The sequence below is a fragment of the Marmota monax genome, unplaced genomic scaffold, assembly GCF_021218885.2.
Source record: "Marmota monax isolate L192 unplaced genomic scaffold, Marmota_monax_Labrador192_F-V1.1 WCK01_AAM20220418_F8-fsc00023, whole genome shotgun sequence".
NCBI classification, from domain to species: domain Eukaryota; kingdom Metazoa; phylum Chordata; class Mammalia; order Rodentia; family Sciuridae; genus Marmota; species Marmota monax.
Genome location: NW_026692907.1, coordinates 500,692 through 519,228, shown reverse-complemented (window position 1 = coordinate 519,228; position 18,537 = coordinate 500,692). Strand labels below are relative to the sequence as shown.

Here is an 18,537-nt window from a genome sequence, read left to right as displayed (position 1 = left end):
TATCAATGGAAATATTGAAGACTATATATGTAACTTGGGAGTTAGCTGGGTAAAGAATATTCTTTATTAGAGCTGAGAAAGTAGCTCAGTGGCAGATTTCTTGCCTAGTACATGCAAAGCCCCAGGTTCAATCCCCAGTGCCACAACAAACAAAAGAACATTCTTTGTTGCTGGTCAGAAATGAGACATTGTGAGGGATTTAGGAAGATGGCGGCGAGGGGAGTGCATTGCCCCCGTGTGCTGCTTCACTGTGTGGGAGTATGACAAGTCAGGACGGCTAAAGGATATCTTGTTAGGAATTTCCAGCAATAGTGGGGTGCTCCGGAACCTGGAGGAAGGATTTCCATCGCACGAGGATCGGCTACGGGGACTCAAACGCGAGAGGTTTGTCGCAGGGTAACACTGTCGGAGGGTAACACTGCTTATTCAGCAAATCGCCCCGCGGCTAGAGTTTGCAGCGCGCGCTGGGAAACGAGGAGATAGCGATGCAGGGATACAGCGCTGCAGTTTCTGCCAGCCGTGCAAGCACCGTACTCAGGGCTGAATTCTGGGTTTGAGACAGGGGAAGGAAGCGGTCCATCTCGGTTCTCCACACCAGTCAGACCACAGAGGAGGCCAGCAGCCACCATGTTGGAAAGCTGACGTCACCATACCTGTTTTCGACTGACTGCAGCTCATTCAGCCATAGAACAGGTAATTTCAGGCTGCCATTCGCCTGCGGCTTGCAGACAGATTGCTAGGGTTCAGTGCCTGGGTGCTTCTTAGAACCTGATCTTATCGGAGCGAACACCGAGCACGGGGCGGCCGAGTTCCGGCTCCCGGAACTGAGCCCACGGGGACTGCTTCTTGGAGCCTACTCTTATAGGAGATTACACCGAGCACGGAGCGGCCGAGTTCCGGCTCCCGGAACTTCCCTGGCCCGGGGCTAGGAGCCCGCGCAAACTGCTTCTCGGTCCGGGTCCTGCTGAGGGCCGGTCAGGACTCACCCGTTGCTTTGGTTGCCCGGCAAAGGGAACGAAATGCTGCCATTCGCATAGGATACCAACATGGCAGAGATCTGATGTCATCAGAAAGCGGCGGAGGAGAGAACTTCATCAATACCAGCGGCGACATAAACAGTTGGTCTCCTGGTAGGGGGGGTGAGGCACAGACACCCGAGTCTCCTCAATTTGTCGTCGAGCCAGAGGGGAGGAGCCGGGCCGCCGCCAGCGCCTGGAGCAGGCCCAGCGACTCGCCAGCGTGGTGACCGCGTGACCCCAATTGGAGAGGGGGCGGAGCGGAGCCGCCACCCGCACCCGCAAGGTGGGCAGACCCGCGACCCAGTGGTACATGGGCGTGGTAGGAGGGGCATGGCAGAGCCGCCGTTTGCGCTTGCAAGGTAAACAGACCTGTGACAGCCTGGCGGGTCAGGCCCAGTGGCCTGCCAGTGTGGTACACACGTCACCCCAACTGGAGTAGGGGCAGAGCAGATCCTTCTCCCACGCCCGGATCAGGCCCTGCCGGTGTGGTGGTCACGAGACCCCAATTGGAGTGGGGGCGGAGTGAAACCGCCACCCGTGCCCCCAGGGTGAGCAGACCAGTGATCAACCTGCAGATCAGGCCCAGGGGTCCACAGGCGTGGTAGGAGGGGCAGGGCAGATGCGCCGCCAGCGCCTCCAAGGTAGGCAGAAATCCTAGAAATGCAGGAAGCAATAAACCAACTTAAAAACTCAATGGAGAATACTACCAGCAGAGTAGAACACTTAGAAGATAGAACATCAGACAATGAAGACAAAGTATTTCAACTGGAAAAGAACATAGACAGCTCAGCAAGACTGTTAAGAAACCATGAGCAGAACATCCAAGAAATATGGCATAACATTAAGAGACCAAACTTAAGAGTCATTGGGATACAGGAAGGTACAGAGCTCCAAACCAAAGGAATGAGCAGTCTATTCCATGAAATAATACGAGAAAACTTCCCAGACTTGAAGAATGAGACAGAATCCCAAATCCTAGAAGCCTACAGGACGCCGAATGTGCAAAATCATAAGAGATCCACACCTAGACACATTATAATGAAGATGCCCAACATACAGAATAAGGAGAGAATTTTAAAAGCTACAAGAGAAAGGAAGCAGATTACATTTAGGGGTAAGCCAATCAGGATAACAGCTGATCTTTCAACACAGACTCTGAAAGCTAGAAGATCCTGGAATAACATATTTCAAACACTGAAAGAAAATGGGTTCCAACCAAGAATTGTGTATCCAGTGAAATTAAGCTTCAGGATGGAGGATGAAATTAAAACCTTCCACGATAAACAAAAGTTTAAAGAATTCGCAGCGAGAAAACCATCTCTTCAAAACATCCTCGCCAAAGCATTACAGGAAGAGGAAATGGAAAATAACAATGAAAACCAACAGTGGGAGGTAGGACAGTAAAGGGGGGGGAAAATACTCAAAGAGGAAAACAAACCATGTTTAGTAACAGAAATAAACAAATATGGCTGGAAGAACAACCCATATCTCAATAATAACCCTAAATGTTAATGGCTTAAATTCACCAATTAAGAGACACAGGCTAGTAGAATGGATCACAAAACAAGACCCAACAATATGCTGCCTACAGGAGACGCATTTGATAGGAAAAGACATACATAGGCTGAAGGTGAAAGGTTGGGAAAAATCATATCACTCATATGGACTTCGGAAACAAGCAGGAGTGTCCATACTCATATCAAATAAAATAGATTTCAAGCCAAAGTTAATCAAAAGAGATAAAGAGGGACACTACATACTGCTTAAGGGAACCATACACCAACAAGACATAACAATCATAAATATTTATGCCCCAAACAATGGTGCAGCTATGTTCGTCAAACAAACTCTTCTCAAGTTCAAGAGTCTAATAGACCACCATACCATAATCATGGGAGACTTCAACACACCTCTCTCGCCACTGGACAGATCTTCCAAACAAAAGTTGAATAAGGAAACTATAGAACTCAATAACACTATTAATAACCTAGACCTAATTGACATATATAGAGTATACCACCCAACATCAAGCAGTTACGCTTTTTTCTCAGCAGCACATGGATCCTTCTCAAAAATAGATCATATATTATGTCACAGGGCAACTCTTAGACAATATAAAGGAGTAGAGATAATACCATGCATCTTATCTGATCATAATGGAATGAAACTGAAAATCAACGATAAAAGAAGGAAGGAAAAAGCATACATCACTTGGAGAATGAACAATAGGTTACTGAATGATCAATGGGTTATAGAAGACATCAAGGAGGAAATTAAAAAATTCTTAGAGATAAGTGAAAACACAGACACAACATATCGGAATCTCTGGGACACATTGAAAGCAGTTCTAAGAGGAAAATTCATTGCTTGGAGTTCATTCCTTAAAAAAAGAAAAAACCAACAAATAAATGATCTCATACTTCATCTCAAAATCCTTGAAAAAGAAGAGCAAAACAACAGCAAAAAAAGTAGAAGGCAAGAAATAATTAAAATCAGAGCTGAAATTAATGAAATCGAAACAAAAGAAACAATTGAAAAAATTGACAAAACTAAAAGTTGGTTCTTTGAAAAAATAAACAAAATCGACAGACCCTTAGCGATGCTAGCGAAGAGAAGAAGAGAGAGAACTCAATTACTAGCATACGGGATGAAAAAGGCAATATCACAACAGACACTTCAGAAATACAGAAGATAATCAAAAACTATTTTGAATCCTTATACTCCAATAAATTAGAAGATAGTGAAGGCATAGATACATTTCTTAAGTCATATGATCTGCCCAGATTGAGTCAGGAGGATATAGAAAACCTAAACAGACCAATATCAATTGAGGAAATAGAAGAAACCATCAAAAGACTACCAACTAAGAAAAGCCCAGGACCGGATGGGTATACAGCAGAATTTTACAAAACCTTTAAAGAAGAACTAATACCAATACTTTTCAAGCTACTTCAGGAAATAGAAAAGGAGGGAGAACTTCCAAATTCATTCTATGAGGCCAACATCACCCTGATACCTAAACCAGACAAAGACACTTCAAAGAAAGAAAACTACAGACCAATATCTCTAATGAACCTAGATGCAGAAATCCTCAATAAAATTCTGGCGAATCAGATACAAAAACATATCAAAAAAATTGTACACCATGATCAAGTAGGATTCATCCCTGGGATGCAAGGCTGGTTCAATATACGGAAATCAATAAATGTTATTCACCACATCAATAGACTTAAAAATAAGAACCATATGATCATCTCGATAGATGCGGAAAAAGCATTCGACAAAGTACAGCATCCCTTTATGTTCAAAACTCTAGAAAAACTAGGGATAACAGCAACATACCTCAATATTGTAAAAGCAATCTATGCTAAGCCTCAGGCTAGCATCATTCTGAATGGAGAAAAACTGAAGGCATTCCCTCTAAAATCTGGAACAAGACAGGGATGCCCTCTCTCTCCACTTCTGTTCAACATAGTTCTCGAAACACTGGCCAGAGCAATTAGACAGACGAAAGAAATTAAAGGCATAAAAATAGGAAAAGAAGAACTTAAATTATCACTATTTGCAGATGATATGATTCTATACCTAGCAGACCCAAAAGGGTCTACAAAGAAACTATTAGAGCTAATAAATGAATTCAGCAAAGTGGCAGGATATAACATCAACACGCATAAATCAAAGGCATTCCTGTATATCAGCGACAAATCCTCTGAAATGGAAATGAGGACAACCACTCCATTCACAATATCTTCAAAAAAAATAAAATACTTGGGAATCAACCTAACAAAAGAGGTGAAAGACTTATACAATGAAAACTACAGAACCCTAAAGAGAGAAATAGAAGAAGATCTTAGAAGATGGAAAAATATACCCTGTTCATGGATAGGCAGAACTAACATCATCAAAATGGCGATATTACCAAAAGTTCTCTATAGGTTTAATGCAATGCCAATCAAAATCCCAACGGCATTTCTTGTAGAAATAGAGAAAGCAGTCATGAAATTCATATAGAAAAACAAAAGACCCAGAATAGCAAAAACAATGCTAAGCAAGAAGTGTGAATCAGGCGGTATAGCGATACCAGACTTCAAACTATACTACAGAGCAATAGTAACAAAAACAGCATGGTACTGGTACCAAAACAGGCGGGTGGACCAATGGTACAGAATAGAGGACACAGAAACCAATCCACAAAACTACAACTATCTTATATTTGATAAAGGGGCTAAAAGCATGCAATGGAGGAAGGATAGCATCTTCAACAAATGGTGCTGGGAAAACTGGAAATCCATATGCAACAAAATGAAACTGAATCCCTTTCTCTCGCCATGCACAAAAGTGAATTCAAAATGGATCAAGGAGCTTGATATCAAATCAGAGACGCGCCGTCTGATAGAAGAAAAAGTTGGCTACGATCTACAGTCGGTGGGGTCGGGCTCCAAATTCCTCAATAGGACACCCATAGCACAAAAGTTAATAACTAGAATCAACAAATGGTACTTACTCAAACTAAAAAGTTTTTTCTCAGCAAAAGAAACAATAAGAGAGGTAAATAGGGAGCCTACACCCTGGGAACAAATCTTTACTCCTCACACTTCAGATAGAGCCCTAATATCCAGAGTATACAAAGAACTCAAAAAATTAGACAATAAGAGAACAAACAACCCAATCAACAAATGGGCCAAGGACCTGAACAGACACTTCTCAGAGGAGGACATACAGTCAATCAACAAGTGCATGAAAAAATGCTCAACATCTCTAGCTGTCAGAGAAATGCAAATCAAAACCACCCTAAGATACCATCTCACTCCAGTAAGATTGGCAGCCATTATGAAGTCAAACAACAACAAGTGCTGGCGAGGATGTGGGGAAAAGGGTACACTTGTACATTGCTGGTGGGACTGCAGATTGGTGCAGCCAATTTGGAAAGCAGTATGGAGATTTCTTGGAAAGCTGGGAATGGAGCCAGCATTTGACCCAGCTATTCCCCTTCTTGGTCTGTTCCCTAAAGACCTAAAAAGAGCATGCTACAGGGACACTGCTACATCGATGTTCATAGCAGCACAGTTCACAATAGCAAGACTGTGGAACCAACCTAGATGCCCTTCAATAGACGAATGGATAAAAAAAATGTGGCATTTATACACAATGGAGTATTACTCTGCATTAAAAAATGACAAAATCATAGAATTTACAGGGAAATGGATGGCATTAGAGCAGATTATGCTAAGTGAAGCTAGCCAATCCCTAAAAAACAAATGCCAAATGTCTTCTTTGATATAAGGAGAGTAACTAAGATCAGAGTAGGGACGAAGAGCAGGAGAAGAAGATTAACATTTAACAGGGATGAGAGGTGGGAGGGAAAGGGAGAGAGAAGGGAAATTGCATGGTAATGGAAGATGACCCTCAGGGTTATACAGTGGAGGGGGTTGAGAGAGAGGAGGGGAGGGGAGGGGAGAGGTGGGGAGGGGGGAGGGTGGAGGATGGGAAAGGCAGCAGAGCACAACAGACACTAGTAAGGCAATATGTAAATCAATGGATGTGTAACTGATGTGATTCTTCAATCTGTGTATGGGGTGAAGGTGGGAGTTCATAACCCACTTGAATCAAAGTGTGGAATATGATATGTCAAGAAATTTGTAATGTTTTGAACAACCCACAATAAAAAATTAAAAAAAAAAAAAGAAATGAGACATTGTGTTATCATCTTTAGTTCACCAGATTATTTCTAATAGAAAATATAAAACATTAATAGCTTTTGCTTAAAGTAGGAAAAGCAATGGTTGTAATATAATACTCTCATCAAATACCTGGATCTCTTGCTGGAGGTCAGGATATATATTTTTCATTGTCCACTAGTGTTTTCATCTGAATTTCTAGGGAGGCATGACTTTCTAATCTGCCTGACTGCTATCCTGTATTTCCCTTTCTTGGTGACATCACCATTCAACCAGTCACTCAAATCAGAAACCTGAGATTTTTTTTTTCCCTCCCATTTTAAAAATTTTTTGAAATATTTCTTGAATTCCTTCCTACCTTCCCATATCCTTTCCCTAACCAGCTCCTTCTCATCCTTTAAATCTTACCTTAGAAATTATTATCTCTAGGAGGAGAGGTCTTCCTTGACTGTATTACCTCCTAAGCCTCGTACTCTTCAAATCTTATTTAAGAGCCCCTATTTACAATGGTCATAGCACATACTTACCATACTTTATTATAGTAGTCTGTTTTTTAAAAATCTCTCACTAGACTGTGTGTTTTTCAATTATAGGGATTACTTACTTTTCACTGTTATAATCCCTAGTGTTCATCTTATAGTAAATGAGAAAATAATTAAAATTTGTCTTCTCTTTCTAATTTTTTGTCTTAGTTTTAACCCTTTCCTTTTATCTGTATTACTATTATTACCTCCTGTTTGGCTCCCTGCTTTGAGCCTTTCCTTCCTTTCTTTAGACCTTTCTGTACTTACAGTTGATATATAAAATACAACCCAGATCCCTCAGTGACTCCTTCCCCAACTGGATACAGTTCACTTTCCTGAGCATGGCTTAAAGGCTTTTCCTTCATGGTATTCCCCTGGCATCCTGGCCATTCTTCTGCCTTAGCCATCTCTCATAGTACAACACCATGAAGGTTACTGAGAGCAGACTCTGTGTTTGCTCTTTCTACATCATTGCTTAGCAGAGTAGTCTAACCCACCATTTTATATTCATCCCTTTCTCTAGCTATGGCACTATAACTATAACATGCCACCACTTTTATTCTTCTTTGCCTATGATTGTGCTTTCCTCTTTGCTTGGAACACACACCTTTTGCCTTGTAAACTTCCATTCGTTCTTCCAGGCCCAGCTTAAATGTCATCTCTTCTGTTAAACCTTCACTGAAATCTTCAGAATGTTAATTGTTCTTTTCTCTACCTCCAGAGACTTTATTCTTGTATTTTGTTACTTGCTAAGTTTCTTTTAGTAATTTATATTTCTTATTTGGGAAATTTTGAATTCCTTATCCGCAAAGTACCTGACATCATAGAATCTCAGCATAGATTAGTTGATTAGTGAATGAATGAAAGTATGTTGTAAATATCAGAATATTTCTTATCAAATAAACATAATATCAAATTTATCATTAAAAACATTTTTAGTTGTAGATGGACACAATACCTTTATTTTGTTTATTTAGTTTTCTTATTTTTTATTTTTTAATGTATTTATTTATTTTGTGGTTGTAGATGGACAGCATTCCTTTATTTAATTTGTTTATTTTAATGTGGTGCTGAGGATTGAACCCAGTTCCTCACACTAGCTAGGCAAGCACTCTACCAGTGAGCCACAACCCCAACCCAAACTTATCATTTTAAAAACTCTACAGTTCAGTAGTATTAAATGTACAACCATCACCATATCCATCTTTCAAATTCCAGAAGTGCAGTTGCTGAGTCATACGGTGGTAATTGCACAACTGTTTTTGCGTTAGGATTTCCTTTGAGAATTTGATGAAGGCTATTTGTCTATGCCCCCAGAAAAAAAGAACGTGTTTCCATCTATGCTATTTTGCATTTATTTTAGGAGTTCCTAGACCCTTAAAAACTTATCTGTGGATCCATTTTTAAGAATCCTTTCTCCAAAAGTAAAATGTGTCAGATAGGGAAGTTATTGGTGGAGAAAAATGCAAAACATTTGGGAGATTGATTAAGTCACTTGGTTAGTGTAGTGGTGGTGAATTATGCTGAGGCAGGAGTTAATATTTTGCCTTCTCTTAGTGTCTACTTCCTATCGTTGTCCTTTTAGGAAGAACATCAGGAAGTAAAAGCCACATCCTGTCTTGCCTGTTCATTATCCTGGTCTTGAGCCAATAAACAGGATAGATAATTATTATAATAGTTATTGGGTACTGTGCTGTGCCTGCTTTATATAAATTCTTCTTTTGAATTCTTACAACATTCCTGAAGAGTAAGGTTTTATCTTGTTTTTCAGATGAAGAAATATTGAAATAGGTCTATATTTCCAAGAAGCTTTCCCTGATATCTACCTCAGTTAAGAGAGCACTCAGTTTCCTTCTCTCAGATCACTTTCAGTAGTGAATTATATTTCTTTACCCTACAGATTCTGAATTCTGTGTGGTGGTAAAGACCAACTCTTAACTTCTTCTTCTTCTTCTTCTTTTTTTTTTTTTAACACAAAACCCATTTTATTATACAAAAAATAGTACACAATAAAAAAACTATTTCACTTAGTCCCACTGTTAATTGGTAAACCAGTTATAGTTGGTGTGTAGCTTTATATTTATATTCAGATTTATATTTATGCACATATACATGTATAAATATTTTTACAAAAACACATACCATGATATAATGACCAACTCTTAACTTCTAACCAGGCAATATAGTGTAGAATTTCAGAGTATGGCTCTTTAACCAGATTGCCTGACATCATTTGGTCAAATTTACTTAACCATCTGTACTTCAGTTTTTTGATCTGTGAGATGAATATACAAATAATACCATGTAGAGTAGTTAACACAGTTCTTAGACCATGGTAAACTTTAAATACATGGTAGTAGTTATCATCATTAATCATTATCCTCATTCCTAACACTCAGTTTATCACTTAGAGCACTGAATTTACTGAATAGCTACTCAGTAAATATTTGAATGAGTAAGAAGCTGAGTGAGTTCTCTTTCCCTAGTTGAAGAGAGATTGGAATTTTATAGCCAGATACCCAAATTCTATATTCCTAATTATGTAGACCTCTATTCCAATCATATTTAAGGACTTAATTTTTACAAAAAAATTAAGGGAGTGTTAGCATATGCCTTGAATTTAAAAAAAAAAAAAATGTTTTTTGGCCAGGTACCATGACACAGGCCTGTAATCCCAGTGACTCCAGAGGTTGAAGCAGGAGGATTGCACATTTGAGGCCAGCCTCATCAATTTAACAAGGCCCTAAGCAACTTAGTGAGATCCTGTTTGAAAATAATAAGGACTGGGACTGTAGCTTAGTGCTAAAGCACCCCTGGGTTCAATCCCTGGTACAATAAACTTAAAAAATAATTAAATAAAATAGTAAAAAGAAAAAATATTTTGGTTTACTTTGTTTCCATTTCTATCAAAACTATTAAATCTGGAGAGATCATTGCTTATAGTATTAAATGTGAGCTCTTTGCTTATATGATCCAATTTGGTCTGTTTCTGGCTCTGTAAAGGTCTCAATTGAGCATTACTGATTAAATACTTGAAGCTCTAGGTTGTATGTGCATTTGTTTGGTAATAGAGTGGCTACCTCGTTCATTTTCACAGTGTATGGGTAATCATTAAAATCTCTGTTTGGCAGATTCTCCTTATTTGAAAATTCCTTGTTAAAATCTGAAGCTGCTTTGTACAGTGCAGTAGCCACTAGTCATGTGGCTGTTGAACATTTGAAATGTGGCTAGTCCAAGTTAATATTTGCTATTAGTATAAAATATACTGGATTTCAAAGACTTAGAAAAAGAATATAAAATGTCTCATTAATATTTTTATACTTATTACATGCTGAAATGTTAATAATTTTGATATAATTAATATAAAATATATTAAAATAAATTTCATTTGTTCCTTTTTATTTTTTAATATGTAACTGTAAGATCATTTAAAATTACATAGTTGGCTTGCATTATAATTTTGGTGGGCCTGCTTTGGTCTGACTCAATTGTGTTCTGTAGAAATTACATTTCATTTACTTGTAGTATTTTGTGGTTGTGGTAACTTATTAAGGAGGCATTGATCTCTTTTAATAAAGCATTATTTTTCTAACAGAGAATAAGTATTCTTATTGATTCTTTTAGTTATATAAAACATTAGGAGGGCTGGGGATGTAGTTCAACGGTAGATTGCTTGTCTAGCACATGTAAGGCGTTGGGTTTGATCCTCAGCACTATATAAAAATAAATAAAATAAAGGCATTGTGTCCAATTACAACATATATATATATTTATATTTAATAAAATAAGTAAAACATTAGGATGTCCAGATGTCATGACAGGTAACTATAATTCCAGTGATTCAGGAGGCTGAGACAGGAGGATCACAGGTTCAAAGCCAGCCAATTTAGTGAGGGTTTAAGCAACTTAACAAGACCCTGTCTCAAAATAGAAAATAAATAGAGCTGGGACATAGCTTAGTGGTTAAGCACTCCTGGGTTCAATCTCCTGGTACCAAAACAATAACAATAAAAACAGCAGGACACATTTTGACATAATCACAAAAGCAGGGAGTATAATTTGTTCTAATTCAGCCCTCAGTACTTTCCCTCTCCTCTCCTCCTACTTCCCCCTTCTCCCCTCTTTCTACTCTACTGATCTTTTTACAATTTATAGTTGTAGTTTATTATAGTTATTTATAGTTTTTAATTAATGAACTGTGCATATATACTTGATATAAAAATTCAGTCAGATTCATTCCACTGTTCTGTTTTCCTATCCTTTCTTCCTCCCCCTCAATCCTCTTCCTCTACTCTTTCCTCTTTTTTGATAAAATTGCCTCTTCCTTTTTACCCTTTCTCTTTCTCTTTCAGACCCCACCCCTTAGATTGGATCAGCTTCCCTCATTTCAGAGAAAACATTCACCTTTTGACTTTTTGGGACTGGCTTATTTCACTTAGCACAATAGGCTGTAGTTCCACCCATTTACCAGTAAATGCCATAATTTCATTCTTCTTTATGGCTGATTAATACTCCATTGTGTATATATACAACATTTTCTTTATCTGTTCATCTGTGAAGGGCACCTAGACTGTTTCCATAGCTTGGCTGTTGTGAATTGTGCTGTTATAAACACTGATATGGCTGAATCACTGTAGTATGCCGATCTTAAAAATCTTTTGAATGTATACTGAAGAATGGGATAGCTGGGTCACATGGTAGTTCCATTTCTAATTTTTTGAGGAATCTTCATACTTAAAGCTGTATTTTTAAATATGTGATAATCTACCAAGAAGTTTCAGCTCCTGGAGAATTTAACAGTCAGTCTCCACAGATATAATTTACCTCTTTAAAGAAGCCAGTAACGGTTGCGTTTTTGAAATAATAGCAAATAATATAATGGTACTAATAATAACAGTTGAAATTTATTTAGTACTTACTATGTTGAAGGCATTGTGCTAGAGTCTTTCTAGATGTAAATAAATTCTTCCCATCAACTTCAATATCCCCATTTTGTAATTGAGAAAACTAAGGCTTAGTTTTACATTTCTTTTATTTTTTTAAATCTCAATTTGTCATTCTGGAAAATTAGAACAAATTTTTTTTGGATTTGCAAAATTAACTTTTATTTCTCCTTTGAAAAGTCCTGCTTAAGGGATGCTTTGGTTATGTAAGCCATGCTCCAAAGTTTATGTCTTTTCTGATTCCAGTTAGACTTTCTTTTCAGTGACTTATGTCCATGAGTATGTTCTCTGACGTATTTTTCAAAAACAAAGCTATTAAAACAGCAGCCTCTCAGAACTAAGAGATTGAATTGTTCACATAGTACCATTTGCCCTTAAACTTTACAGCATTTATCCTAAAATTTTATGACTAATATCTTCTTTTCCTAGCAAACTATAAATAAGGGCCCAACTTAAATCTTATTTTGTGTGAAGTATATATTCAATAAATATTTGTTCAAAGAAAGAAATAATACAATTTATATATATAGAACATATAATTAAGGCAACTTTTAGAGAAATACCTTCTACTTACCTATTAGCAGCTGGAATACTGCATTATAATTATTTCTTTATTTATTAGGCAGAGGAGAATGAAGGGAGAAGAGAGGGTATGGAAGTAGAAAGGATAGTGGAATGAATCAGACATTATTACCCTATGTGCATAAATGATTATTTCTTTATGTTCTTCTCTTTAACTTCCCACACTAAGCATGTATATACACTGAATTGAGAGCTTAAAGTCTGGTACCTATCCCACTATTTTTATATCGCAGTCACAATTATGTAGTAGGTCTTGAAGTTGCATAGGGATATATTGGATCTGTTGTGTATTTTCTCTTTTATTCTTCACACCAATTCTACATGTAATATGAAAAGTAGATGTCTTTTTTTATAAACACAGAAAACTAGGCCTTAGTAAGAGTTTGGTACTCTTTAACTTTTTATTTAGCATATACTGTTTACTAGATGTATTGGCAAAAATTATTTAATCCTTTCTGTAACTGTGAGATACATCAGGTTTATTTACCTCTTTGAAGAGAAGAAAACTGAGGCTTAAGAAAGGTGAAGATGAAGTGATATACCTAACTGGGGTTGGTTTTAAGCAAAAGGGAATATTTAATGACTACATGTAATTGGAAGCATAAGGGTGTAGATGGAAGGTGTGTTAGGACTCATAGAAACAGAACCTTTAGAATATGTATAAATGTACATTATAAGGGGGGTGGGAAAAATTATTTTAAGGAATTTGTTCACATGATTGGGGAGCCTGTAATTTAAAAATCTGTAGAGCAGGCCAGCAGGCTATAGACTCATAGTAGAGTTGATTTTATAGCTTGAGTCTACAAAGGCAATCTGGAAACAGAATTCCCTCTTTCTTCAGGGACTTCTTTAAGGCCTTCATCGATTGGATGAGGGCCACTTACATTATAGAGGATAATCTACTTTATTCTGATTTAATAGTTAACCTCACCTAAAAAGTACTTTCATAACAACATCTTGCCTATTGTTTGTCCATGTATCTGGGTAGTGTAGCTGAGCTAAGTTTGCTCATAAAGTTAACTATCGTAAGTGACAGGAACCAGGGCCTAAGCCTTGCCAAGACTTACTCTCTAGCATCTGTAATTTATTATTAGTAGTAATAGTAGCAGTAGTAGGTATAATATTGGCAATAGTACTTTTTTAATTTTAGTGTCAAGTAAAGACATCTTAGATAAAGATTCTGACAGTCTTGTCTTTGATCACAGACCCATTCTTAAATTAATTGCTATAATTATGAGGTAAGGTACTAGGACTGGTTGAGTGTGCATCAGGAACTAATCTCTGGTCAGTCCTTGCTCAAAGAGATAAAGTCTACAAAAAGATGGCATCTTCTGTTTGAATCATCTGGACAGAAAAAATAGGTTAGGGAGAAAGAGAAACAGTTTCCAGAAGAAGGGTTGCCAGACCCTAGAAGGGAGGTCCAGCCAGAACCAATATCACTTACTATAGTGATTTAAGATTATCTGTAAGGGAGTCAGTATTTTAATTCTGGACTATTTTCCTTCAAATCCTATGCTTTGAAACTGTATAATGAGTTTGTAAAAGTAGAGAATAATTGGATTATTTTTTATATTTAGACAAGCTTTTAAGGCAGAGATTTTACTGATAACATTACATTCTGTAACTCTGTCAGATTGTTTTCTAATCATTAAGTACTTTTTACATATTTAAAAATTTCTCCTGCAAACAAAGATATGAAAAATTGTGGTATATATATATTTATATATGTGTATTAAGAATTGTAATGCAGGGCTGGGGATGTGGCTCAAGCGGTAATGCGCTCGCCTGGCATGCATGGGGCGCTGGGTTTGATCCTCAGCACCACATAAAAAATAAAATAAAGATATCGAGTCCACCGAAAATTGAAAAATAGATATTAAAAAATTCTCTCTCTTCTCTCTTTCTCTCTCTCTCTTAAAAAAAAAAAAGATGTAATGCAAAAAAAAAGTACATGTATAATGGCATAAATTGACGTGAACATACTTTATATACAAAGATACAAAAAATTGTGCTCTATATGTGTAATAAGGATTGTAATGCATTCCACTGTTGTCATATATTTTTAAAAAATAATAAAATCAATTAAAAAAATTTCTCCTAGACTTAGGTTGTAATTCAGTGGTAGAGCACTTGTCTAGCATGTGTGAGGCATGGGGTTTTGATACTCAGCACCATAAATAAATAAGTAAAATAAAGGTCCACTGACAACTAAAAAATTATTAAAAAATAAATAGATAAAAATAAAAAATTACTCCATCAACATTAAAGTTCTGAGTAGCTGGGCTTGGTGGCTAATGCATATAATTCCAGCAACTTTGGAGGCTAAGGCAGGAAGGTCAGGAGTTCAAGGCCAAGCCTTGGTAATCTAGTGAGACTTGATCTCAGAATGAAAAATAAAAGAGTGGGGTAGAGTTCTAAGTAATGTTGATATTTAGGATGAAAGCCTTTTTTTTTCCCTAAATTATATGACATTTTCTACATTTCACCTTCTAATCCTGATATGGTAGAGATATTAGTATCTACATATGGAAAAGAAGACTGGGGCTCTGAAAGGTTAAGTGATGTAATCAGAGTCAATCTGTGTTTCACAGCAGAATCAAATTAGAATCTGTTCCCTGGTTTTTTTTTGTTTTGTTTGTTTGTTTTACTCATTTTGTTGCTCTCCATAAGACCCACATGTCTTCCTAATGTCTACATGAAAATAGCATCTTTTACTTTGCTTGTAAAAGCTACTTAATAATAAGCATTTTGAGGGTTAAATGTGTCCCAAAAGAATTTTTACAAATGGGGCTCAAGAGTGTAAAATGTAGCTTAATGAGTTTTTACAGCTTTCTAGTTTTCAAGCTTCGTTTTCTGGTTAGAAATGCTTATTTTCAGAATAGAGGATTAAACTATGTGTCTGGGAAGGACTTCGAAGGTGATTTAATTCTGTCTCTATGATAATATTGGAATAGCATCAAAGTTAAGGCAGATGGCTCACTCCCTTCTCCTCCTAAACAGAGCCTGGGAAAATGGAAGTGAATCACATGGACTCAAGGTTTTTCAGCCTGTCTTTGTGAGCCACTTTTGACTACTTCATATTAGATCTATGCAGTTATCAACCTCAGGCTTCTGAAAGCCTAGCTTGGGCTTTGTTTTCTTTGATGATTCAGATTCCAGGGTGCATGGAATTAGATCTGTCAGTCTGAAACACTGGGAAGCTCTGTCCCTGGTTCTACCTATAGCTTTGGTTCTTATGGATTCCTCAAGATGTGCAAGTATCTTGAAGGTAATAGGGGTAAAAAAAAATATATACCTGGGGACTCTGCATATAAAGATTGCCACTTCTCATTGTGGCACAGATCCTTGAAAAGAGAATTCAGTTTTTAAATTATTGATGTTAAACAGAATGGTTTGTGTTTAGGAGAATGCGCGTTGTTGTGACCAAACATCTTTCATGTATCTAAATGTATATTTAGATGTTTTTACTTGTCTGAAGTGAGAAGATAATTATAGAAGTTAAGAGCTATTGCGTGACAATAGAATAATAATTTGACATCTGAAATTATAAGTCGTAAGAAAATTATTCAATTATCAGTGTGGTTTATGGGGCAAGTTTTCAGTTTATTTCTGTATAGAAAGTGATATAATTGAACATTTAATTTTTACTTTTTTTATTATTAAAAAAAAAAATATATATATATATATATATATATATATATATATATATATATATATATTAGTTGTAGATGAACACAAAGTATCTTTATTTATTTTTATGAGGTGCTGAGGATCAAACCCCATGGCGCTTTACCACTGAACTATAGCCCCAGCCCAGAACATTTAATTTTTAAAGTTTTCTCTTTAGCAATGTATATGATAGTACTTGGTTTTGATTATAAAAGGAATTAATATGAGAATAGAATTTTGCTAGATTATTAAGTTCATTTTATCTCTGTAGTAAGAAGGTTCCCATATTTTATTTAGTTGGGAAAGATTTTCAGAATATGTTTGGAGACAGCATCACAGTTTGTTCCCTGCTCCATACACTTCAATTTATAAAGAGACATTTGTACTCTTCAAGCTTCCTCCATGTTACACAAACATAAACCTTGTTTGCTGATTAGAGCCGAGAGTCCTTTGTGATGTTTTCTTTTTCACCAAGTGAGCTTTCTTCCTTTCTCTGCTATTCTTCTGCCTGGCTACTTAAAGTCAGCTCACCGCCTTCTTGCAGCCCTGTTTTCCTGCATGCACACTTGATCTTCTGAGTAGACACTGTCAGTAACAGGATTTAACAGCAGAGCAGAAGGAACTAAAATGTGCACGTTCACATTTACATTGGTATGAATAGTGCTGATCTATGATATTGTGCAATATTTTCTTTTTTTTTTTTTTATTATCTACTGTCTGAAATGGAGCTGAAGTGATGTTGACCTTGTGGAATGCCTCTGAGGATTAGAGGTGGGGGTGAGGGCTAGATTTTCATGTGACTTATTTCTGACATACTGCAGCAGGACTGAAACACTCATCTGCTCACATAAGGAGGAAAGAAAAAAATTCCAAGATTGAGCTTGCAGGATTTGTGTGGTATTTTCAGAATTTTTTCCCTTGTGTTTTTCTGTTTTTCATTTTACCTAATTTGATAAGGGTTGGAGGTGGGAGATGGCCTTTGTATAATAAATAGATTAAGGGATGGAAGGAACAGGCTGCAATGATGATGATTCGCATGGTGAGGGACTGTTTAAAATCTCCAGGACATCATGACCCACATTGCGACCTGTCCGACAAACGGTTAGTAAGCTTCTTGGCCATGTCAAGTCTTTAAAAGTAACAATATACAAATACCTTTATTCATGTGCTTTTTTCTTCCATACAAATTTTAAAATCATCGTGCCTACATATTCAAATTATTTTTGTCTACATTTAAAAGTATCACCTGAAGAAGGTGAGAAATATAAATGAAGACTGTCCCTTAAATATCTCCTTAGTAGATTTTTTTTTTACTTTTGTTTATGCCAAAATTCAGTGAAGCCTGAGCCTACATTTGAGTTATGTCTGGAATGGAAACTGAAATATAGTAATGAGGCTTTGAGGAAAACTCTGCAGTACTAATCTGGAGAACTTCTTAAATCCTACCTTCCCCTCTCCATGTTGCCTTCTTTTACTCCTCACCCCACCCCAAAAATATATTGCTGCAGAATTCTATGGGCTTTTTTTCTCATTTTGTAGAAAAGAAAGGAATGGGAGCTGTGTGTTGGGGTGGGGATGGGGGTGTGTTGATAAACATGGGCAGTTAAATTTGTTACATTAAAGAAATAGCTTTATTTTGCAATTCTGAATCTAAGGTCACTTGAGATTCATCATAGGAACAAGGCCTCTAACAAAACATGTAACAATTTATAGATGATATTTCAAAGTAAAAGTAGAGCCCAATATGTTTGATTTGAGAAGTGGAAGAGATAAATTCTACTGTGATTCTTATTTTATGAAGTATACATTATTTTATATATTAGATCAATTGGGTTTGTTAGGTTGTTTCAAAATAGCTTTTTAGAACAGATGTGATATTTGATAGAGCAGATTACCTGGTATTAACAATCTTCTCCATTTGTCCTGTGTTGTTGCATTCTAAAATTGATGCTCACTAGTGACTTGAGGGGAAATTAACACTTCGGCAAATGCCTTTTTCCTTAATATTGTTCACTGATTGTATTAGCCATTTTCATTTCATTTGACAGTGATAATTAAGGGTTAAGCTTACAGAGCTGATGCAACTCCTCCTTTTCTTCAACAGCCATTTTCATTGGACAGT

General features: G+C 36.9%; 1 protein-coding gene across 4 annotated transcripts in view; it reads left to right on the top strand.

Moving 5' to 3' along the window:
* Nucleotides 1-18,537, top strand: part of Eps15 (epidermal growth factor receptor pathway substrate 15) — a 142,281-nt gene that overhangs the window by 63,916 nt on the left and 59,828 nt on the right. The window lies entirely within an intron of this gene.